The sequence below is a fragment of the Bos indicus genome, chromosome 10 (assembly GCF_029378745.1).
Source record: "Bos indicus isolate NIAB-ARS_2022 breed Sahiwal x Tharparkar chromosome 10, NIAB-ARS_B.indTharparkar_mat_pri_1.0, whole genome shotgun sequence".
Classification (NCBI taxonomy): domain Eukaryota; kingdom Metazoa; phylum Chordata; class Mammalia; order Artiodactyla; family Bovidae; genus Bos; species Bos indicus.
In genome coordinates, this window is record NC_091769.1 from 85,565,260 (window position 1) to 85,589,635 (window position 24,376).

Here is a 24,376-nt window from a genome sequence, read left to right on the forward strand (position 1 = left end):
CGTATCTGACCCAGTGCTCTTCACCAGACTGAGCCATGGGGAGAGGAGAAACCCAGGAGCCGGGGGTCTGGCTTCTTATCCTGGGAAGCGAAAGTGTTAGTTGCTCAGTTGGGCCTGACTTTGTGACCCCGCGGGCTGTAGTCTGCTAGGCTCCTCTGTCCTTGGAATTCTCCAGGCAAGGATACTGGAGTGGGTAGCCATTTCCTTCTCCAGGGGATTTTCCCAATCCTGGGATCCAACTGGGTCTCCCACATTTTGCAGGCAGATTCTTTACCATCTGAGCCACCAGGGAAGTCCCCTGGCTTTCTTGCTAACTAGCTATATGACACAGGCAATCACATGCCCTCTCTGGGCCTTGTTTTTTTTTTTTTTTTTTTTTTAACATATAAAGTGAAGGAGAGTAGGTAGTTTTAAAGATCCTTTTCAACTCTATGATTTTCTTGATTGCGTTTCTTTCCCCAGTTGGTTATATATTCATTTTGCTTCCATCTTAAAAGAAGGGTCACTAGAGCTCGGGGGCGGGGAGGGTCACGCTGTCAATCTGGCTGGCACCCATAGTCCAGCAGCCTGGCACACTGCAGTGGCCATCAGTCAGGGCTGGATGCGTGCAATTACACTCCTCGGGGAGGCACTGAGAGTGCCGGCAAGGATGCCAGGACCCGGGGTCGCAGCTCTGCCAGAGCCACCAAGAGAGACCACTGAGCCCAGGGAATCAGGCAGAGGGGGAGGAAAGGACAGCCCAGAACCAGTCACTGGGAAGCCTCCCCAGGCGTCTCACGCTTTTGAAAATGGCCCTGAGAGAGATGCTATCAGGAGGTGTATTTAATGGGTTTTGGAAATTGGCTAATTTTGTCGCAATCGTCTGCATGCTGTCTGATGCATGCTAAGCATCTAGGACCAGTGTGGGCCTGAGTGGGGCCAGGGTGTCCAAGGGAGAGATATGGCATGGGAAGGGCAGGGCAGAGTTGCTGGTTGTTTCTAGCTGCCCGAAAAGTCCCCGCTGGCCTCAGGCCACCAAGCTGGGTGCTGGGTCAACGCCCTCTCTTAGGCCACAAGGGGTCATCCCCACCCACCTCCTCCATCCCTCCCTCTTCTACATCCGTCCTCCGTCTCCTCTCTCCCTGGGCCTCTCCTCCCATCCTTGCCCCCAGCCTCCTTACCCCACTTCCCCCCACCCCCCGAGCCAGCCCTGCAGCCACCCTTCTCCCATGCCTCGGGTCAATAAGCCATCAATATCCTGCGCTGAGAAGGAACACACAGCCTTTGCACGCTTGATTCACCCAGAATTGCTCTCCCAGCCCCTCCCTGGGCCTCTGGCACGCTCCCTCCATCCTCTGGGCCCTACCGCTCCTCCTCCAGAGAGGTTGCTATCCATCAGCTCTCTGCCTCGCTGGTCACAGTTACTTTCACTGACTGTTTTCAGCTTGGTTGTTTATTTTCTCCATTTTCCCTCCACTTCCTCCCTCCTCCTCCACTCATTCCCATATCTGGGTTTGCTGTGGGTTGCTTCTCAGGGCTGTCCTGCAGAGGAGGGCAGAAAAGAGGCCCAAAGCGGGGCACCCATGTCCCCTTCAGGGTGCCTCTCTCTCCTCTCCAAAGCTTGGGATCTTCAAGGAAAGAGGGCTGCAGTCTCCTGCAGAGGCACATGCTGACATTTCCAAGGCCCCAAATTTGGAATCAGGGGACTTTAGGAACTAATTCTGAGAGAACTTTGGGTAGGTTCATTAACTTCTCTAAGCCTCAGTTCTCTCGTTTATACAACAGAGCTGTGATGGGACTTCCCTGATGGTCCACCAGTTAAGACTCCACACTCCCAGTGCAGGGGGCCTGGGTTCAATCCCTGATCAGGGAATTCGACCCCACATGCTGCAACTAAGACCCAGCACAGCCAAATAAAATAGAATGGAGCTGTGATGACTGAGTGAGAAAATCACAGCTGTCATTTATTGAATAAATTTTGTATGTTAGACTCCCTGCTGCTGCTGCTGCTAAGTCGCTTCGGTCGTGTCCGACTCTGTGCGACCCCATAGACGGCACCCCACCAGGCTCCCCTGTCCCTGGAATTCTCCAGGCAAAAACACTGGAATGGGTTGCCATTTCCTTCTCCAATGCATGAAAGTGAAAAGTGAAAGTGAAGTCGCTGTCTGACTCTTCATGACCCCATGGACTGCAGCCCACCAGGCTCCTCCGTCCATGGGATTTTCCAGGCAAGAGTACTGGAGTGGGGTGCCATCGCCTTCTCTGAGACTCCCTGCTAGGCACTTTTGAATAAGGTTGTGTTTAAGCATGTTTGTGAAAATGCTTTGTATATAAGAAAGTGCCATGCAAGTGCCTGTTAGTATAGAGAAAGCCACTATTGGCATCTACATGGCTCTCCTTTCCACCCAGAAAATAATTCAACAGGCATTTTGGATCAGTTTACACAGAATTTCATCCATATATCATCTCATTCACCTTCATATGGTTGCTTTAAAATAAGTGAGCAAATATGGTGGGTTCCACCCTATGGTTAAGAAGGCCAAGATGCAGAAAACAGATTCTGGGGAATTCTGCCTATTTTCCATCTGTGTCCTCCTGACCTCACTGCTCCCACCCCGCTGCAGTGTGTTGGGAAGTATACCTGTTCCATCTTATCTGATGGTAAACAGGTTGGGGGGGCGCCAAATGTGAGTGTGTCTGCAGCAGGGGCACCATCTAGGAAGGTGGAGTGCTGGGCCAGGCAGAGGAGTTATTTGGAACAGTCAGGGTGGAGCTCTGAGAGCAGCAGAGTGCCCAGCTACCAGGGTGACACAAGCAGCATTGTCCTCAGAGGGAAGGGGCGTGGGGGGAGGGGCCAGAAGCCAGCAGGAAATGGGGCTGCCTAAGAGAAGGCATGGAGTGTCACATGGCATGTCATGCGACTAAGACTCTAAACAGGGGCCTCTGAGCCCAAGAGTCTAGCAAGAACTTGTTCTTATTCTCTGCTAGTCTTGGGCCAATCAGATCATCCCCCAAACTCTACCTGGTAGCCCACGTCCTCAGGCCAAGGGACCAGACTCTGGTCCAGGAGCCCCTTCCAGGGAGCCTGTGTAAGGACCCAGGCCTCGGACCCCTCCTCACCTCCAGCCATCAAAGCCACACGGCTCATTAGCATGCAGTCTGAGTCCTGGCACCAGCCTGCGCCCATGTACCAGGGCTTCCTTAGAAACATGAAGAGTGATTGGAAGCTGCTGCTGACCCCTTCCGAGAAGCTCCAGTTCTCCTGGCCCCGATAACTGCACTGCCTGGGCAGATTCCTTTAAAAATTGCAGCCAGTTCAAGCCACCAGACCCAAGGAGATAGCCCTTCTGCCAGCTAGGCTCTTCTTCACACTCATCCCATGTCCCTCTGAGCTTCCCCTTCTCACCTCCCATGGCCCTGTCCCCTACCAAAATTTTCCCTGGGCCTCTGGGCTCTCCCCAACCCCTGCTCCATGGACTGCTGGGCGTGGGCACGGTTTCCCTTTGGGCATCTCAGCTGGAAGCTGCCCTTCTCTCTCAGCACTGGGCCTCAGGAGGCAGGATGGTGACTCTGGCTCAGTGAACCATGATGCCCCGCCCTCTACAGGGAAAACCAGCCCCAGCAGGTTCGGGCTTCTTGCTTTGCACTCCACTCTTCCTTGGCACTGTCATGAAGTGAAGTGAAGTGAAAGTCGCTCAGTCATGTCCAACACTTTGCGATCCCATGAACTCAACAGTTCATGGAATTCTCCAGGCCAGAATACTGGAGTGGGTAGCCTTTCCCTTCTCCAGGGGGTCTTCCCAACCCAGGGATCAATCCCAGGTCTCCCACATTGCAGGCGGATTCTTTACCAGCTGAGCCAGCATAGAAGTCCAAGAATACAGGAGTGGGTAGTCTATCTCTTCTCCAGTGGGTCTTCCCAACCCAGGAATCAAACTGGGGTCTCCTGCTTTGCAGGTGGATTCTTTACCAACTGAGCTCTCAGGGAAGCCCTGGCACTGTCCTGGAGCCACTTCATAAAAGGGAGCCCTCTCTCTCTCTCTCTTCTGGGAACAACTTTATCCTCTGCAAACTTCAACGTCACCATCACACCGGATGACGTCACATCCACACGGGCTACTCTCTCATCAGCTTGATGTCTCAGATGCACTCCCTACTCCACAGCCACCCCCTGGACCTAGTCATCCTGGGACGACCCCAGCTCTGGGGTGTTAAACACAGACGCCCTGCGGACAGTCCCCTGCACTCTTTTGTGCTCTCCACAGCCTTTCTCACAGCTGACCTGTGATGTCATTGGTCTTCCAGTCCCTGGGCTTTCCATTTTCTCCCTATATTAGCGCCCCCTGTTTTCCCTTCTGTTCTGAGTCAGCCTGGGGTCTGTATTTCTTTCTTTTTTTTCCTAATCACTCTTACCTCTGTTGTCCCCTTGTCATAAGACCCTTTGGGCAAAGCCCCAGCCCAAAGTTAACTCAATGATTTGCCTTCTCTGCACAGGTGGTGCTAGTAGAACCCACCTGCCAATGCAGAAGACATAAGAGACATGGATTCAATCACTGGGTCAGGATGATCCCCTGGAGGAAGGCATGGCAACCCACTGCAGTATTCTTGCCTGGGAAATCCCATGGACAGAGGAGCCTGGTGGATACAGTCCATGGGGTCATGAAGAGTTGGACACGAATGAAGTGAGTGAGCACAAACACACATGTGCACTGCTACCTAGGATACTGGCTCTGTGGGAGAAAAATCACACAGCTGCATGGAGTGAGGGCGCTGCAGGGCCACAGCCCAATCACAACCAGGACTTCAGAGTGGCCCAGAATTTCCTTTCTTTTCCTTAGTTAATTCTCTAGAGCTCATCATCAGCTCTTTCAGACCTTCTCCACTCTCTTTAAGACACCACCTTTCCCAACATCTCCCTTCAGATTCCCAGCAGATAACCTTGCAAGAAAATAAGGGTTGTTTGGCCAAAGTTCCATCAGCATCCTGCCATCAAACAGATTCTTTCCTTCTTTGCCCTCTGGTCACAGTGGGTAAGGCAGGCATCCAGAGACTTCTGCTAAGAATTTAGGCTAATCTGATCCAGTGCTTTGCTGACTGCCCCTTTCCAACTCCTTTTGAAATCTCCTTTGGTTGGTTTTCCAACCACATGTCTCCTGTGTTTCCTGTGTTTCTCCCTCTCTACCAGCTTATTCTCATTAGCATTTGAACATGCATGAGATTCACTCTTTAAGAACAAAGTAAATCTTCTCCCTTAAACCCACCTTCTTATCTCAACACCCCTGTGTGTGTATATAAATATATATATTTATATATACATATGTGTGTATATATAATATACACATATAATATATATAATGTGTGTGTGTTGAGCTATTTCAAATCCTAAAAGATGATGGTGTGAAAGTGCTGCGCTCAATATGCCAGCAAATTTGGAAAACCCAATAGTGGACACAGGACTGGAAAAGGTCAGTTTTCATTACAATCACAAAGAAAGATTATGCCAAAGAATGTTCAAACTACTGCACAATTGCACTCATCTCACATGCTAGCGAAGTAATGCTCAAAATTCTCCAAGCCAGGTTTCAACAGTACAGGAGCCGAGAACTTCCAGGTGTTCAAGCTGGATTTAGAAAGATGGAGGAACCAGAGATCAAATTGCTGACATCTGTTGGATCATGAAAAAGCAAGAGAGTTCCAGAAAAACATCTGCTGCTTTATTGACTATGCCAAAGGCTTTGACTGTGTCGATCACAACAAACTGTGGAAAATTCTTCAAGAGATGGGAATACCACACCACCTTATCTGCCTCCTGAGAAATCTGTATGCAGGTCAAGAAGCAACAGTCAGAACTGGACATGGAACAGTGGACTGATTCCAAAACAGGAGAGGAGTACCTCAAGACTGTATATTGCACCCTGCTTATTTAACTTATGTGCAGAGTACATCAAGCAAAATGCCAGGCTGGATGAAGCACAAGCTGGAATCAAGATTGCAGGGAGAAATATCAATAACCTCAGATATGCAGATGATCCCACCCTTATGGCAGAAAATAAAGAGGAACTAAAGAGCCTCTTGATGAAAGTGAAAGAGGAGAGTGAAAAGTTGGCTTAAAACTCAACATTCAAAAAATCATCAGGGTATCCGGTCCCATCACTTCATGGCAAATAGATGGGGAATCAATGGAAACAGTGACAGATTGTATTTTATTGGGCTCCAAAATTGCTGCAGATGGTGACTGCAACCATTAAATTAAAAGATGCCTGCTTCTTGGAAGAAAAGCTATGACCAACCTAGACAGCATAGTAAAAAGCAGAGACATTACTTTGCCGACAAAGGTCTGTCTGGTCAAAGCTATGGCTTTTCCAGTATGGGTGTGAGAGTTGGACCACAAAGAAAGCTGAGTGCTGAAGAATTGATGCTTTTGAACTGTGGTGTTGGAGAAGACTCTTGAGAGTCCCTTGGACTGTAAGGAAATCAAACCAGTCAATCCTAAAGAAAATCAGTCCTGAATATTCATTGGAGGAACTGATGCAGAACTGAAGCTCCAATGGCCACCTGATGTGAAGAACTGATTCAATGGAAAAGACCCTGATGCTGGGAAAGATTGAAGGCAGGAGGAGAAGGGGATGACAGAGGGTGAGATGGTTGGATGGCATCACCAACTCAATGGACATGAGTTTGAGCAAGCTCCAGGAGTCGGTAATGGACAGAGAAGCCTGGTGTGCTGCAGTCCATGGGGTCACAAAGAGTCAGACACGACCGAGCAACTGAACTGAAGTGATATATATTCGTGCATGCTAAGTTGCTACAGTCATGTCTGACTGTGACCTTGTAGACTGTAGCCTACCAGGCTTCTCTGTCCATGGGATTCTCTAGGCAAGAATACTGGAGTGGGTTGCCGTGTCCTCTCTTACATTTCTTGCCTTGGCAGGTGGGTTCTTTACCATTAGCACCACCTGGGAAGCATGTGTGTATATATATATATAAGAATACACACACACACACACACACACACACACGTACGGGCTCTAGAGCTCTGGAGCACAGGCTCAATAGTTGTGGCACACGGGCTTAGTGGCTCCACAGCATGTGAGCTCTTCCCAGGCCAGGGATCGAACCAGTGTCCCCTAAATCGGCAGGTGGATTCTTATCCACTTGGGCCATGAGGGAAGCCCCGTCTCCAGATTCTGCTCTTCACTGAGATTGCTCTCAATTCTCAGAATTCCTTATTTCAAAATCCAGAGGCTATTTTTTAGTCCCTATCTGAGGTGGCTTTTCTGTAGCATTCCATCCTGGTGAGTTCCTCCTCACAAGCACGTCTTTCCTTAGCTCCCGTGATAACACAAGCTCCCTGATTTTCTTTGCCTTTCAGCCCTTCCTTGCTGGCAGTGACAACTCCTTTTCTCCCATCTGTCTATCTCTTAGGATTGCTGCACCTCAGGATTCCGACCTCAGGGTTCCCTTCTGTGAGCATCATCTGGCCTCTGAATATCTGATCTCCTGGTGCCCACTGCACCCCTGCAGAATGTCCCCTGGCTCCTGCCCTCCTCCCAGTGTCATCAGTTCAGATCAGCACCTCAGGGCTACTCTTTGCCCAGTCGTGAATTTCTCAACTAAAGGAGGAGGGAAGAGGCCTGAAGGAAATATGGATAAAGGCATACATGAATGCAGGAAGTAACTGAAAATCATCTACCTCAAATGGAGAAGCCTACAGTGTGGTTTGATTATTATCTTCAAGTCTCCAGAGGACTCTTGGCTTGGAAAATATGACCAACTTCCCTGTCTCTTCCAAAAACAGAATAGGGAAAGGTAAAGTTTTAGTAATGACAGATCTGGGTTAAAATAGAGAAAAGCATTAAATGCCAGGAATTAGCAGAGCAATGTAGAGTCTGATGAGCAGACTTTTAAAGTAGGTTAGATTTTTGCACATATGAGATGATTCCTGAGTAGAATGAGCTAAGGGTGAGCAGGTGGGTTGGGTAACTCACCACACCTTCCTTCCATGGCTGCGTGAGGGGAAGTCCAGGTTGGCACTGAGCTCAGAACACAATCTCTTGTCCATTTCCAGCAATGGGATGTGACCATAGCAACCCCTGGGACAAAGAATGGGTCCATTCTGGTCTGCAAGTTTAGGACAGTCTAGCCACTGCTGCTTGGCTCCATCAGTCCTGAAATTGCCCAGAGCCTGGGGTTATAGGCAGGAGGGAGTAGTGTGAAGATGAGCATGGGTTGGTATTGAGAAGAAGCACAATCAGAGAGAATAACCTTGGCTAAGGAGCTGGTTGGTGCAACACCTCCTCCAGGAAGCCCTCTCTGGTACCACCAGACTGGCTGAAAGCTAAAACTCTGTGTTCTCGCAATGCCCTGTTCTACCTTGGTCCTCAAATGGATCCTGTGGCACTGAGATGTCTAAGAGTTTGTTTCTCCACTCATCAAGCTGTGAACTCTTTAATGGCAAAAACGATATGTGGTTGACAGCTATCTCTGGGGTCTGGAGCAGAGTGTAGACGATGTGAAGCACTAGTTGTGGCAGTCTTAAGTAACTGACCCGCGGGACCAAGGCCTCGGAGGACTTGGTATCCCATCATCCTCAGAGGTAACCTCAGTACAGCCCAGCAGAAAGCCCTGGCTTTTTGGAATCATGTTCCAATGGGACCATGGAAGAGATGACCCAAGGAAATTCGGTTTCTGGTCCCTGCTCAGCCAATTATTAGCAGAATGAGCTGGTTAGCATGTGACAATTCCCTTCTCCAGGCCTCAGTTTCTTCATCTATGAAATGGGGGTGATGACCTCACAGCTTCACAGAGTTGCCTTGAAAACCAAATGAGATAATGGGTGTGCAGGCGGTGAAAATATCTAGAGAAAGGTCTTGAAGGCTTATACAGAGGTAAGAATTTATTAATAGTCTCATTAATATTCTTACCCAGAATGCCCGTGGAAAAGCAGTATGTGGCAGCCCCAGCCTCCGCACCCCACCCTTCCCTACTATTTCTGTCCCTGGAAAGCAGGTTCTTGGAATGGTAATCCCCATTCTGCCACTGTGGGGCAAGGGGGCGAATACTGAGCAGAGTTGCCCACCCCCCCGCCTTGGTTCTGCAGACTGCCACTCCCTGGGGGCTCGCACCAAACCCCTTGATTTAGAAAGCATGGCTGACACCCGCACACCAAGCTGGAGGATGGCAGGAGGTACCTTGTCTCTGTCATTTCCTTTGATGCTGAAATGCTGAGATGACCCCCCCCAGTCAGGCCCAGGTAAGAGAAGAAGCAGTTTTCCCTCCCCTCCTGCACTTCTGGGAAAGTGTGAGCCGCTCCAAGTGGCTGGTCTTTTCTTCCTGCTTTTCTTCCCAGGGCTACTCAGCGGCCTGCCTTGCCCACAGGGTGGAGAGGTATGGCCCAGAGTGGGAATAAGTCCGGGGTTTTCTTCTCCCCCGTGCTACTTACTTCCCTGCCAGGCCAGTGTGATGTTTACCAGCATCAGCTGGCCCATTACTAGGGAGCAGCAAAGAGAAGCAGGTGGCCTGAAGATAGGAAGAGGAAATCCAACTAGTTGGGGTCTGATGGTGACTTTATTCTCCCGAAAGTTCTGGAGATGACATCCAGGTTCTATCAGTCAGCAGAACGCCCCCTGCCCAGGAAGTAAGGCCTGTAGGCTCCGGGCAGAACACCCCACCTCCCCAGCCCTGGGTTTCATCACCTGGTTTCCCCTGGCCATGTGCTAATCTGTGAAACATCAGCATGAGGGCAGAGCAGACCTGTAGATTTGGGGTCTTCACTGGCTTTGCAAATAATCAAAGCCCAGGGTCAGCAAGACAATGGACAGCAAAGAGAAAGCCAAGACAAATATATCTGAAGTCCAGGGAAGGTAGGTATCTGGTGTGAGGTGTCAGACAGAAGTTCCGTCAGCCCTGCCCAGGGCCATGTCCACAGTTGAGTCCAGTCTTGTGGGAATGGGCCGCCACCGGAAACCTGGCCGCCTGCTCAGGGGAGGTCTCCTAGCTCGGCCTAGCGGGCCCTCTCCTCCCCACTCGGCCAGCCAGGTCTGCTGCGCTGACTTAAAACGCTGCCCTCAATTCTATCTTTAGCTCTGGCTGCTGGGAGCCTGAGTGACAGGCAGGGTGGGGGCTTGTGCTGGGGTGGGAAAATTTTGCAGCTACCTGGTTAGCTGAGGTGGCATGATTGCAAGGAGCATGAACCGTGTGGTGCTCATTGCTGCATCTGTAGCCCATGTGGTGGTGGGCACAGAGATCCAGCGACACTGGATGAATGGATGAGTGGATGCATCCAAGCACAGATGGAGCAGAGGTCCCCAGGAGAGAGAATGAGAGCAGGGCCAACCAGACCATAGGCCAAGTCCCGGAAGGCACTCCATGCGGTCTTGGGCTTGTGACTTTCCCTCCTGGCCTCCGTTTCTTCATTTGTAAATGGGGGCTAGATAAGCAGTTTTCAGACCATCTCTATGGACCACCACCACCACACCCACCTCCATTGCTCATTCCCCACATCCCATCCCCATAAACAGGGTGCTGCTGCTGGGCGCTTGAGTTGGAAGGAAGGGAAACGATGGATTGACAGGGCTCTCCTGCTTCCATCGAGGGCTGAGTCATTTTTATCGATTCTGGACATTGAGTTTCTTGGAAAGGATTTTTTTAGACAAAGGGCAGCTCAGTTCCCTAAAGCATTTCCAGACTTGAGGAGCCAGAATAAAATTGCCTCTTATAGCGGGTGGCAAGAAGAGCCCCTCCGCTGTCTCTCATCAGGACTGATATGAAAACCTCTTACCTGAGCAATAAGACACCCTCAAGCTCACATCCAGCCAATTATCTCTTTCAATAAGAAAAAGTGAAGTTCCCCAGAAAGGATGAGAAGGGGAGGGGGATAGGTCCTTGCAGAGCAGTAGGAGGGTGGATAGGAAGGGGCTGAGCAGGGGCTGATCTAAACCCACAGCTGGACCTTGAGGAGAAGCAAGCTGACATGGGGCTGGAGAGAAGACCTGGGGCAGCAAGAGTTTTGAGGAAAGAACCATAAGAGTGGAGTCAGGATCCAGCCTCCCCTGACTGTCCTGAGGTGGAAAGGCTTGCAGACATTTGAGGTTCAAAGGGGGATCTGGTGACCTGGTGTCCTGAGACCTGGGTGACAGCTTGGTGTGCTGAACCCATGGAGTCCAGGGGAAAAGGTTACTTGCAAGGTAGGAAGGACCTGGGGAAAGAAGACTTCCCCAGGGAACTCTTTGCTCTTCCTCATGGCCTGCCTTAGGAAAATGATCAGGTTTGTCCAGGATCTCAGGCAAGTTATTTTAATTACATGTGCCTCCATGCCTTCCCCAGTTATAGGGAGATGACCTCTGACCCTGCCTACATCTCAGAGATATTCTGACTAAAACAGATTGTGGACATGAAAGGTTTTCCTTCTAAATACTAGAACTGCTTTATAGGTTTTACTCAATGGCCAGGGGGCTGGGGGTCTAGCTGGCAGGACTCTGCTTCTCCCAGGTTCTTCTTCCTTCTGCTCTTACAAACTTGCTCCAGTGAAGCCCAGGGCCTTGAACCTCCATTCACCTTTTTTCTCAAAGGCATTCTCCTGCCACCCCCTTTCTTTCCTCTGCCTTTAACCTGGCCTAGCCTCTGGTGCTATGCTCTCAATAAGGCTAAGTTCCTGTTCGGACCCTGCTCCAGCCTCCTGGCTCCAGCTCATCCCACACACTCGGGCTGGCATCATTATCCCCTCCCCCTTGCTTGGAAACCTGCTGTGTGTTCAGATGAGCAACCCTCATTGAGCCCGAGTTACTCATCAAGCGAGTCACCTGGGCCACTCACTTCTTCCTGACCTGACCCCCAACCCCAGGCACCACCTGACATAGCTCCCTGCAGACAGTCAGCTTCCTACTTCCTTCTGTCTCCAGACCACCCTCTCACCCACCCCCTGAAAGGCCCTCCCCTCTCCTCATGCTAAATCAAGAAGAAAACACCCCTTGAATAATTGGTTGAATTTCTCCTCCCCTCTAGGAAACCTTTCCCAAATAACCTCACTGAAATCTTGCCTTCCCATCACTTTATTTTTTTAAATCTTTTTATTTGTAGAAGTTTTTATCTTTTTGGCCACACAGTGTGGCACATGGGTTCTTGTTTCCTCACAGAGGGATTGAACCGTGCCCCCTTCATGGAGTCTTAACCATTGGACCACCGGGGAAGTCCTTTCCCTTCACTTGGATACTTTCCAAAATGGAACAGGACTGGCAGCTCTCTTGTGCATGTACATGTCAGGTATGTGGGTCTGTGGGTCCTGGTAAGTTCTGTGACAGACATCCTTCCCAAAGGCACCACACCCAGTTGTTCCCCATGGGGGGACTGGTACAGACAGCTGACCAACTGGCAGACTCATTACATAGGAGGATGACCAGGTCAAATCTGGTGTTGGCGAAGACGGCAGGACAGCATCACAGGCAGAGGCCACAGGGACCTTTATGACACTGAGACTTCCCAGGGCCTTTTCACTAAGACGCGTCCTCCTCCAATGCCACTCTGAAGCACTCATCTCCTGTATTATTGTTTAGTCACTCAGTCACATCCAACTCTTTCATGACCCCATGGACTGTAGCCAGCCAGGCTCCTCTGTCCATGGAATTGTCCAGGCAAGAATGCTGGAGTGGGTTGTCACTTCCTTCTTCAGGGCATCTTCCCAAGCCAGGGATCGAACCCACGTCTCCTGCATTGGCAGGTGGATTCTTTACCGCTGAGCCACGAGGGAAGCCCCCATCCCCTGTGGCAGGGGTTGTCGACATGGCGCAGACATCGTCCCCTTCCCCAGGATGGTAGGTTGCCTGCACTTTGCTAAGGGGTGAAGACTCAGGGGCTACTTATGTGCACACATCAGTTTCAGCACACAGTCCCAGCCTATTTTGTGGATTTAAATCCAGAGATGCCAAGGACAGGACGTGTTTGTTGCTCAGGCAGGCGATTTAACCCGGAATACCCTTTTGGTGCTTTCCAACCCTGCAGTCTCTTTTCGTATCATTCGGGTTGGAAAATGAAAAGCCCTCTTTGCCAGCAATTAATTTACCAAAATAAACAAGAATTCTGCTTTTCGTGACAAAGACAGTCCCTGAATGCCAATCTTAGGGCTGCCAGATTGCAATTTCAAGTGGGTGCCGCTTGCGAGGTTATAATTTACAGGTGATTTATCATGAAGGTTATGAGAAAAGGAGAAAATGCAGTCAGGAGAGAGGAGAAACGTGTCGCGTAGCTCTTGTCCTCATCCCCAACTTCTTTGGCAACAAGTCTCGTGTCCTTGACTTGAGGTTTCCTCCCCCGACCCCAACCTTCTTTTTTTTTCAACCACAGATGATTCTTGTTTTTCCATTCTGTTCTACTTGGCTCATTTTCAACCCTTTGCTGACAAGGGTGCAGCCTGGCTCCCCTGCTTCCAGACGGCATCGCTGGCTGCTGATTCCTCCCTTGCCTTGCCCTTACCCAAGGGCCCTTCATCAGAGTGCTGCTTTGGGAGTAGTTGGTTTGATACACTCTAGAATGGCACCCCACTCCAGTACTCTTGCCGGGCAAATCCCATGGACAGAGGAGCCTGGTAGGCTGCAGTCCATGGGGTCGAGAAGGTCAGAAGTGACTGAGAGACTTTACTTTCACTTTTCACTTTCATGCATTGGAGAAGGAAATGGCAACCCACTCCAGTATTCTTGCCTGGAGAATCCCAGGGACAGGGGAGCCTGGTGGGCTGCCATCTATGGGGTCGCACAGGGTCGGACATGACTGAAGCGACTTAGCAGCAGCAGCAGCAGCAGCAGAAACAGTATCCAGACTGGAGATTTGGCCTCACTCCTTCCCCTTCCCTGAAGGCTGAATAAATAGGTGCATGGATGAGATGCATTGGAAAAGGAGCCAGCAAGCATAGATTTAAGATACAGAGTTGCTGAGGAGCTGGAAAGAGTTTGCTCAGGTAGGCAGAGTGGAGGGTCTGGGGGTGGAGGCTCAGAGTGGCACCAGCCAGGGACCATTAGAGATTATGCTGGGGGAGTTAAAAGCAATGATTAAGTCTGGGAACATTGTCTCCTTCATCTCAGCCCCTGCTGAGAATCCATCCCAGTAATCACCCCTCCCATGCCCATCACTGCTCTCTGAGGCTCAGCTCACTGGCAAGGACCCACCAGCCTTCCTGACACACCTACTCTACCAACTTCCTGCTTCCTACCACCTACATTTGAGGACTTTGCTCTCTGTGGTTTTCAGTTTAGATGGTAATCTTTGCCAAGATTTCATCCACTCCAGTCCTGGTGATTCCTTAGGTTGGGTTGTGGTCGAGTATTTATTATACATGGTTTCCAAGTACTTTGTGTGAAAAGCAGACACAGCCCTAACTTCAAACAGCTCACAGTTTCTCTTCGGAGTCAAGTTAAACACAGAAAACAATGAAAACACACAGAGAACTAGAAAATAACTTCCTTCCAGGCATAGCAGGAAGTTATTAAATCCTCTTCCCACTTTTCTGCTTGCATCTCGCTCTTGCTACCCCTCCATTATCTTCCCTACAGTTCTTCCTGGAATAGTTTGGGCCAGGGCTCTCCAGAAGCTAATGGCTAATGATCTGAGGTGGAGCTTCAGTTAGTTCAGTCGCTCAGTCATGTCCAACTCTTTTTGACCCCATGGACTGCAGCACGCCAGGCCTCCCTGTCCATCACCAACTCCCGGAGTTTACTCAAACTCATGTCCATTGAGTCGGTGATGCCATCCAACCATCTCATCCTCTGTCTTCCCCTTCTCCTCCTGCCTTCAATCTTTCCCAGCATCAGAGACTTTGCTAATGAGTCAGTTCTTGAAATCAGCTTCAGCATCAGTCTTTCCAATGATTATTCAGGACTGATTGGTTGGATCTCCTTGCAATTCAAGGGACTCTCAAGAGTCTTCTTCACACACAGTTCAAAAGCATCAATTCTTTGGCACTCAGCTTTCTTTATAGTCCAACTTCCAACTCTCACATCCACACATGACTACTGGAAAAACCATAGCCTTGACTAGACAGACCTTTGTTGGCAAAGTAATGTCTCTGCTTTTTAATATACTGTCTAGGTTGGTCATAACTTTTCTTCCAAGGAGCAAGCGTCTTTTGATTTCATGGCTGCAGTCACCATCTGCAGTGATTTTGGAGCCCCGAAAAATAAAGTCTGACACTGTTTCCACTGTTTCCCCATCTATTTCCCATGAGGTGGAGCTTATGTAATAACAACAGAAATAAAGTACACAGCTATTGTAATGAGCTTGAATCATCCCCAAACCATTCCCTGGTCTGTGGAAAAATTGTCTTCCACAAAATTGGTCCCTGGTGACAAAAATGTTGGGGACCGCTGGTTTGGACATAACACTCCATGAAGCCTCTTTATTTAGCTCCTCTCCAGAATGTCATAGAAGTGGCCCCTTTCTTTCTAGAGGGGTGGGTAGGCAGAGCAATCTTGATAATAAAATCCAGTGAACAATTTCCAGACCCGACTAAGAGTGAGCAGTTTGCTGTGGGTTCAGTTCAACACTTTATGCACAACTACTGTTGTGCTAGGTCTTCAAGGGAGGGGTGAGTGGTACAAAAATTAAAAAGAAAAATTTTGCCTCGAAAGAGCAGGTTCTTCATGCATTTCTAGTATTATCTGATTTATAAAACTTCAATCATATGAAATTCTTTGGAATATAGTACTCTGAGGTATTAATGCTTTTCAGACTCTTTCACTGAACTACCATTTCAGTCATAGCACTGACGTCTTTAAAATCTCGTGACTTTTTATAATTACATGGAATTTACATTCTGCTCTGTATCAGTATTGGTTTTAATATAAAATGATCTTCCTCCCCCTCGTTCCTCAAGGTCTAGTTATAACTGAAGCCATAGGAAAATGGGACACTTCTTCTGTCTTTTGTACCCCAGCACATTATCTTACACCCAAGGGACACAGGTACCCTCCGAGGATCAGGGTAACAGCTCAACCCCTATCTATTGATTCTCCCTCCTTCCCAGCCTACCTCCTAGGTCTGACCCTGCCGGGAGCTCCAGACCCTCCATTTTTTCTACCTTGGTTCTCCACTGCGACAAGCCCAGAGTCTCCTAGCTCTGGGACATCTTGCCCCTGGCTTACCTTCTTCCTGTGCCTCTCTCAAAGGAGGCTCCCTGTTCAGTACCGGTTCTCCTTTTTGCATTTTGTATTGTTTTTGGTTTTGGACACACAGTCATTCAGGGTCAAGGCAAATAGTGGCAAAAAAGTCATCAATCATTTAATTAACTAATTCTTTCAAAAAATAAGTATTGGCTACCTGCTGCTCAGATGAAGTGCTGAATATGGTGATGAGAAAAATAGAAGTATTTTCTACCCTGGTCGTGGTTACAAGTTATTGAGAAAGATGACATTAATCAACTAATCCTGCTGCTGCTGCTGTTGCTAAGTCACTTCAGTTGTGTCCGACTCTGTGCGACCCCATAGATGGCAGCCCACTAGGCTCCTCTGTCCCTGGGATTCTCCAGGCAAGAATACTGGAGTGGGTTGCCATTTCTTTCTCCAAAGCATGAAAGTGAAAAGTGAAAGTAAAGTCGCTCAGTGGTGCCTGACTCTTAGTGGCCCCATGGACTGAAGCCCACCAGGCTCCTCCGTCCATGGGATTTTCCAGGCAAGAGTACTGGAGTGGGGTGCCATTGCCTTCTCCCAACTAATCCTATCAGTATGTAATTGTGAGCTGTGCCAGGAAGGATGGACATGAGGGGCTATAAGAACAATAGAGCAAAGTAGGGACTTGATCTGATCCAGGTGAGGTGGTGCTGGAAGGCATCCTTGAGAAAGAGACATTCCAGCATAAATGGGGAGGATGAGTAAGAGTTAGCTAAATGACAGCTAACTAAATGAGGGGGGGGCATTCCAGTCAGAGGGATCAGCATGTGTAAGAGTCCCGTGGCTAGGGGAGGGGAGCACAGCCAACTTGAGGAACTGAAAGGGGACCAGTGTGGCCAGAGCATAGTCAGAGAAAAGAGAAGTGAGTCAGATGGGAGCCAGAATTGTAAAATCCAAATCGCTAATTTTAGCTAGAGATACATACATAAACACTGGATACACAGTCAGGACATAACCAAATATGCTTATTTAGTTCCAGAATAAACAAAGGAGGGGGAACCTTAAGTAAAAACAAATTCACCAAGACCAGAAGTTCAGGAAAGGTAAATTCACTAAAATAAATATAAAAAAAAAAAACACAAAACACCCTCAGAAGACAAAGGGCAGGGACATGTTTGTTGAATGAAGGAAGGATAAACGATGGATGAATAAAGACCTGCTACTGCATTAGCCATCTCCATTTGCAGACATGCTCCCAGCAGAAGCCTGACCTGGCTCTGCCTCTTTCAGGCCAAAATGCTCAGCCTTCAGTGCTCTTCCCTCTGGATGCTATGGCTTGCTGCACGGTGACAGTCATGGCATGATCCCACTGTATGGCCTTGATGGGTTGCCACTTACCTTTACCACTAGACTCGCAGCTCCTTGGAGGCAGGGACCTGGCCCTTCTCACTTTTTCACCCCCAGGACCCAGCAGAATGCCTGGCATACAACAGGTGCTCCTTGCTTGAAGGAGTGCAGTGTCCTCTCATATAAATTCCACAAGGGGATCAGGGTAATGAAAGTGAGCAGTTGCCTAAGCCATGCATACCCTCAGGACTAAGAGCAAATATTTCCGGAGTACCATCTGCCTTAGACATCTGGTTTGGTGGCAAAATTTTAAATTTGTTCTTAGAACGATCAAATCCAAGACCTTGTTTTCTGTGAGTGTGTCCAGCTCATCAAGTCAATAGAAACTAAGCAGAAAAATCCACAGGATGAATTGCCAGTCATCTCCGCTAGCCCACAATATTCCTAGACTCTTTTCTCCTACATCCATCTGCCACTGCCCTCCCTTCCCCAGTGCTTTCTTTACCCACCTTGAAAGGAGATGCTTTTTAGCAGCCACAGGCTGGGAGATGCTCCGGATAGCTCTGTGGGCCTCGTTCCCATCCAGCCAAGACCTGGCAAGCTCTAGAGGGAAGCAGAGGGGCTGCAGAGATTCAGCGAACCAGAGAGGGGAGAGTTGGATAAGCCAGATCCGCTTTCTCTAGAACTCTCAGAGGCAACCTGATACAACACGCAGCTACAGAGCAGGCATCGTGACCCAGAAGTGGGGTGAGCAGCCAAGAACAGCTGGGAGGTTGGGGGAACAGAACTGAAGACAGATAACCGCCAGGAGGGGAGGCGGGGAGTCGTTTCCTCCTGAGCCCAAGGCCAGGGAACCTGCTGGCTAGAGACAAACCAGTGTTGTCAATGAGCCCTGGACACAGATGACAGCTGGCTTCCACAAAATGGGAGCCCGAGTCCTGCTCTAGAGCCACCCACCCAGGATAGGGCACTATCTTGCCCTTCTTCCAGAGAATGAAACCAAATCAACTGTTTCTCTTCCCAGCCTTCTGGAGACCAAGGCGACTGGAGGGTTAAATGGTCAGATTCAAAACCTAAAGAATCAGGACGTTTGTTTTCCACGTTAAAACAATTTGCTAAATGGGAATTCCCTGGTGGTCCAGTGGTTAGGGCTCAGCGCTTTCACTGTAGTGACCCAAGTCAAATTAATCCGTGACTGGGGAACTAAGATTCTGCAAGCCATGTAGAGGGGCAACATAAATAAATAATCGCTGAGTGCTGAGTTTTCGGCATTTACTTAAAGAGGAAACAGCAGTCTCAATTCTCAAGATGTTTACAGTTTAGCAGAAAAGTAAGCTGACACACAAAAACTACAGGTAAAAAACAAAGTGGCTAAGTGTCATAGAAAGAGGATTAGAACCTGCCTTAATGGAGCCAAACCACAGGAGGCCGTGAGGAGGCCACTGGTCTTGAATGGCGCCTGAAACGAAATCTGGAAGACAAATCCATGGCAAATGCCTGTGATTCTAGGCCACTGAGCAGTTTCCATGGATGCAACCTTCCTTTCTTATCTAGGAGGATAATAATCTTCCAGTCCTTGTCAGAGCCAGAGCCAGGCGCTTTGATGAGCACTCTGACGCACCACCTTGGGTCTTCATGGGAACCACCTCAGGGGGGTATGCTTATCCTCCTGTTTTACAGCTGAGGAAACTGAGGCCTTGCACTGTGCTGTTCTTAGTCACTCAGTTGTGTCCAACTCTTTGCAACCCCATGGATTATAGCCCACCAGGCTCCTCTATCCATGGGGATTCTCCAGGCAAGAATACTGGAGTGGGTTGCCATACCCTCCCCCAAGGGATCTTCCCAACCCAGGGATTGAATCCAGGTCTTCCGCATTGCAGGTGGATTCCTTACCATCTCAGCCACTGGGGAATTAAGAAAAATAACTCATTCCAAGGCAATTGGCTGGGGAAAGAGTTAGAACTGGGATAGAAACCCAGGATATATTTTAAATTTTAAACTGTATAGAAATCTACAACCAGGACTTCCCTGGTGGTCCAGTGACTAAGACTCCGTGCTCCCAATGCAGGGGGCCCAGGTTCAATCCCTGGTCAGGGAACCAGATCCCATATGCCAAAACTAAGACCTGGTGCAGCCTAATAAATAAATATTTAAAAAGAAAACCTATAAACTACTGTGTTCCAAAAGTGAAAACCTCCCTACACAGTCCTAGGGAAATGCTCAGTGGTCCTGTGGAGTGGTTCAGCTTGCACTGCTGTCACCTCAGGTGTTGGGCTCCTGGACTCCAAAGCTCCCTAGGAGGAACCAAGACCATGTGGGAGAAGGTGTGATGAGATCAAAACCACATCTCAGAATTCTGGAGAATCAGGTACAAGTTCCTTGGGCCAAATCTACCTGAAAGTGTTAGTCGTCCAGTCATGTCTGACTGTTTGCGACCCCATGGACTGTAGTCCACCAGGCTCCTGTGTCCATGGAATGCTCCAGGCAAGACTACTGGAGTGGGTAGCCATTTCCTTCTCTAGATCTTCCCGACCTAGGGAGTCAAACCCAGGTCTCCTGCATTGCAGGCAGATTCTTTACCCTCTGAGCCACCAGGGAAGCCCTGTCTGAAATGGTCTCTAAATCAAAGATTTTGGCCATAATCGCTGTCCTAAGCCCCCTGGGACTCCAGGAATTGGCCTCGCTCTCACAGGTGTGACCAGTCTGCATCCGCCGGCCCCTGGTGCTTGAGCTTGCTCTCAGTGTCTCAATGAATCATAAGCTGTTAGTTCTGACAGACATTAGAGGTTATCTAGCCCAATCCCTTCCATTTTTACATTACACATTGACAGTAATTAATGGCAGAGCCACTGGGATGTTTTGTCTTTGTTTCAATAAAAGGTCAGCTTACCACTAAACACTAAAAGCTGTTTCCCTTGCTTGCAAAACCCAGGAAAGAATCTCATAACTGTTGTGTGCATTTCCTGAAAACCTCTGTGAAACCCCACTTTTTAAGATTTTGCTCCACCTGCAGTATTGCTTTTTGTGGTAGAGGCCTGTGGGTAGGGAAGGGGGTGGAGAGCAAAGTAACGCATTTCTCTAAGGCTGAGAACAGAAGTCCTGCTTCCTCACCTGGAACCCCCACCATTTCTGCCATATTCACGGCCAGCAGCCATCCATTTTGTCTGCCAGGCTTCTCATCGGCTTGACCCACTGGCAGGCAGAGCTAAGCTCATCCTTTCACCTGCTGGCTGCTTATCTGGGACACATGATGTGTGGAGACAGGCTGCCAGGCAGAGAGGGGCCAGGACTTTTCCTCTCAGGGCCCCAGCAGGTGAGAGGAGCAGTGCTGAAGGGCTGGGTCTGCCCCAGGGTCTCATGCCTTTGCCCTCCATTTAGGATGGCCAACAGCTGCACTCTTCTGGCACCATGGGGCAAGGAACAGACAGCAGGCGGGGAATGCCCACAGCAAGTGGGAGACGCCACTGCTCCTCTTTGGCCCCAGTCATAAGGAGCCAGCCAGGCCTGCTCATCACTTTGCCCACCTTCTCCAAGGACCCTCAAAACACCTCTGCAGCTCAGCTCCTGGGCCCCATCTCTACCCCCCTCCACTCCTTTGTAGGAACCAAACCTCTCTTTGGGAAGGATGGTAGGTTCCCATAGCAATGGGCCTTTTAGCTGTTTCCATGGCAACCAACACCCAGACCATTTAGTTGCTAGTCAACTGACAGCTGTAAGTGAATAGGATTCAGTTTCGAATCAGAGGGATAGGCCAGAGGAGTCTCTTCGTAGAAGAAAACACAACCACCCCAAAATGATTCAACTCTTCTAAAGACTTTTTAGGTAACATCCATGGAGATCCAGCACAACTTTCTACCGGAGGTCACACAAGACTACTTCTACAGTTCCCAACACACACACACACACATACACACACACACTCTCTCTCTCTCTCTCTCTCCTCAACTGAATATCTCAGGCCTTTAAATCCCCCAAGTTCTATATCCTATTATGTCTCCTTCCCAAGGACCCTTGGGGACATCCTCCAAGACATTTTTCACACACAACACTTTCCTCTGTGTCAGCGCTCTTCCTATGTACCATGACCCCGTTCTCACGCTAACCCAGTCATTTAAGCAGTATTTGCTTTTCAGATTGACTGATGTGAATGGCTAATCCAGAGCATCATCCCCTAGCCCAGACCTCACCTATGGCAAGTCACTTTCTTATGTCTGTGGGTGTTCCTAGAGCACAGACTGTTTTACCAACCTTTGCAAAACATGGTTAAGATCAATCTGTTTCTTTTTAAAAGTCAACTAAAATTTCAAAACCAAACATAAGAGATTAGAAATTATTCCATGCTCGTTACTTTTCATTACTCTAAAAATTTGACTAAATGCCAGGCCTCCCACCTAATATTCTCCCAAATTCAGGATACTAGGCATTGAATGCCCTTTGCGGATGGTGACTGCAGCCATAAAATTAAAAGACGCTTACTCCTCAGAAGAAAAACTATGACCAACCTAGACAGCATATTAAAAAGCAGAGACATTACTTTGCTGACAAAGGTCCATCTAGTCAAAGCTATGGTTTTTCTAGTAGTCTTGTATGGATGTGAGAATTGGACCATAAAGAAAGCTGAGCACTGAAGAACTGATGTTTTTGAACTGTGGGGTTAGAGAAGACTCTTGAGAGTCCGTTGGACTGCAAGGAGATCAAACCAGTCCATCCTAAAGGAGATCAGTCCTGAATATTCATTGGAAGGACTGATGCTGAAGCTGAGGCTCCAATACTTTGGCCACCTGATGTGAAGAACTGACTCACTGGAAAAGAACCAACTCATTGGGAAAAACCCCCAATGCTGGGAAAGATTGAAGGTGGGAGGAGAAGGGCACAACAGAGGATGAGATGGTTGGCTGGCATCACCGACTCAATGGACCTGAGTTTGAGTAAACTCGGGAGTTGGTGCTGGACAGGGAGGCCTGGCATGCTGTGATTCATGGGGTCGCAAAGAGTCAGACACGACTGAGCAACTGAACTGAACTGGATTTTATTTATTTTTGACTCTGCTGGGTCTTCATTGCTGCGCAGGCTTTTCTCTACTTGCAGCGAGTGTGGGCTTCTCACTGTGGTGGGTTCTCTTGTGGAGCACAGGCTCGTGGGCACAGAGGCTTCAGTAGTTGTGGCTCGCAGGCTCTAGAACAGAGTCTCAATAGTTCTGGCTCATGTGCTTATTTGCTCCAAAGCATGTGGGATCTTCCTCTGTCAGAGACTAAACTCCTGTCTCCTGCATTAGCGGGGATTCTTTATCACTGCACCACCAGGGAAGCCCCACCATCATATTTTTTTAATTCACTGAGGTCTGGGGTTTCTCTACCCTGGAATTCATGCAGAAGAGGAGCTGTGTAAGCCTCCATGGCTTGCTCAGTGGACTAGAAAAGTGAGCATCATTGGAAACAGCATGACCTTTTTGAGGGGGGCGCCTATGAGCCCTCTGTATGCAAGATGACCTTTCAAACTAATCCCCCCACAGGAGCCCTACCCAGCTCTCTGCTGCAGGCTCCATGTATCCTCACAATGGCCGGTAAACAGTTCTAAGCTGTTGCGTGACCCTTCTGCTCTGACCGAAGGATATACACTAGTGGAACTGCTTTTCTTCTGTCTTCTTTCAGCGTGAGGGCAGAAGTATAAAATGCAGGGCAGGGAGCAGTTAGCCTCAAAGGAGCCCAATGATATGAGAGTCTTCGGGGAAGGAGAGAGAGCAGACACACAGGAGAACTGAGCTCTTCTCCTGTACAGAGGATTGCCTCGTCTTTGAGGGGACGTGTCATCACACAGCAGATTGAACCTTTTGATTTTCCGGCTCTGTCTAGATGAGGGACAGTGTCTATGTCTCTTAGAATAGCAGCTGATATTTCCCGATTGTATACTATGTGTCAGGGTCATTCTAATGTTTTATATGTAACATCTCATTTAATCCTCACAGCTTTACTGTTATTATTTCTAGTTAACACATAAGGAAACTGAAGTACACAAAGATTAAGGGATTTTAAGATCCTACTGGTAATCCTTGGCTCCTGGGTGGCTCAGATGGCAAAGAATCCACCTGCAACACAGGAGACCTGGATTCGATCCCTGGATTGGGAAGATCCCTTAGAAGAGGGCATGGCAACCCACTCCAATATTCTTGCCTGGAGAATCTCCATGGACAGAGGAGCCTGGCGGGCTACAGTCCATAGGGTCAGAGTTGGATACAACTGAGTGACTAAGCACACACTGGTAATCCTACTGATTGATGAAGCCAGGATCCAACTACCAGCAGTCTGAAGGCACAGCACCTTCGGAATGCATTTAAGTCTGATAAACCCAGGGTCCAGCACAGGAAGACAGAGTGGGCTGTCCCTTTAGGCACAATGTGATAGAATACACAAAACATCCTAGCTAGAGTACAATGATTGAATGGCTCTGGGAATTAACTGGGAAATCTTGGCTGCTGATAACTTTATTCCCAATGTATGGCTGTCCCCTGGTGGTTTTCCTGGGAAACTCACAAGCTGAAGAAATCTAGTGAAAATAGGATGAAAAGAACCAGACTAAATGATTTATTTGCTGCCTAAGCACTCCAGCCTAAAAGAGATGACCTTCCAAGGGCCACATTACTGACTCCTTTGTGAATGGGGTTGTAGTCCCTGTGACAGCTAAAAGCTGATAGATAGTGCATTGACTCAAAACAGCAAAATATGCCCATGATTGTACTTGTACTTCAAGAGCAGGACACTCCAAGATGTAAATAATTAAGCCAGTACTTGCTACAACTTCTCATTTCATCTTTAAGCTTCTGGACTTTCTCCAGGGCAGAAGGTTCCTGAAGATTACTATGCTTATGCCAACTTATAACTTCTTACTTCCCGCTCCCACCCCAAATTCAGTTCCCTTGACCTTGCAATGCTGCTATTCCACTAGGGGATGCTTGCCTTCAC

General features: G+C 48.8%; 1 protein-coding gene across 1 annotated transcript in view; it reads right to left on the minus strand.

Annotated features, from left to right (window-relative positions):
• The window catches only part of SYNDIG1L (synapse differentiation inducing 1 like), a 57,768-nt gene extending 39,622 nt beyond the window's left edge, over positions 1-18,146 (minus strand). The window contains exon 1 of the mRNA XM_070797870.1: positions 17,927-18,146. The gene's annotated coding sequence lies outside the window, so the exon portion shown is untranslated. The remainder of the gene's footprint in view (positions 1-17,926) is intronic.
• Positions 18,147-24,376: the final 6,230 nt, after the last annotated feature.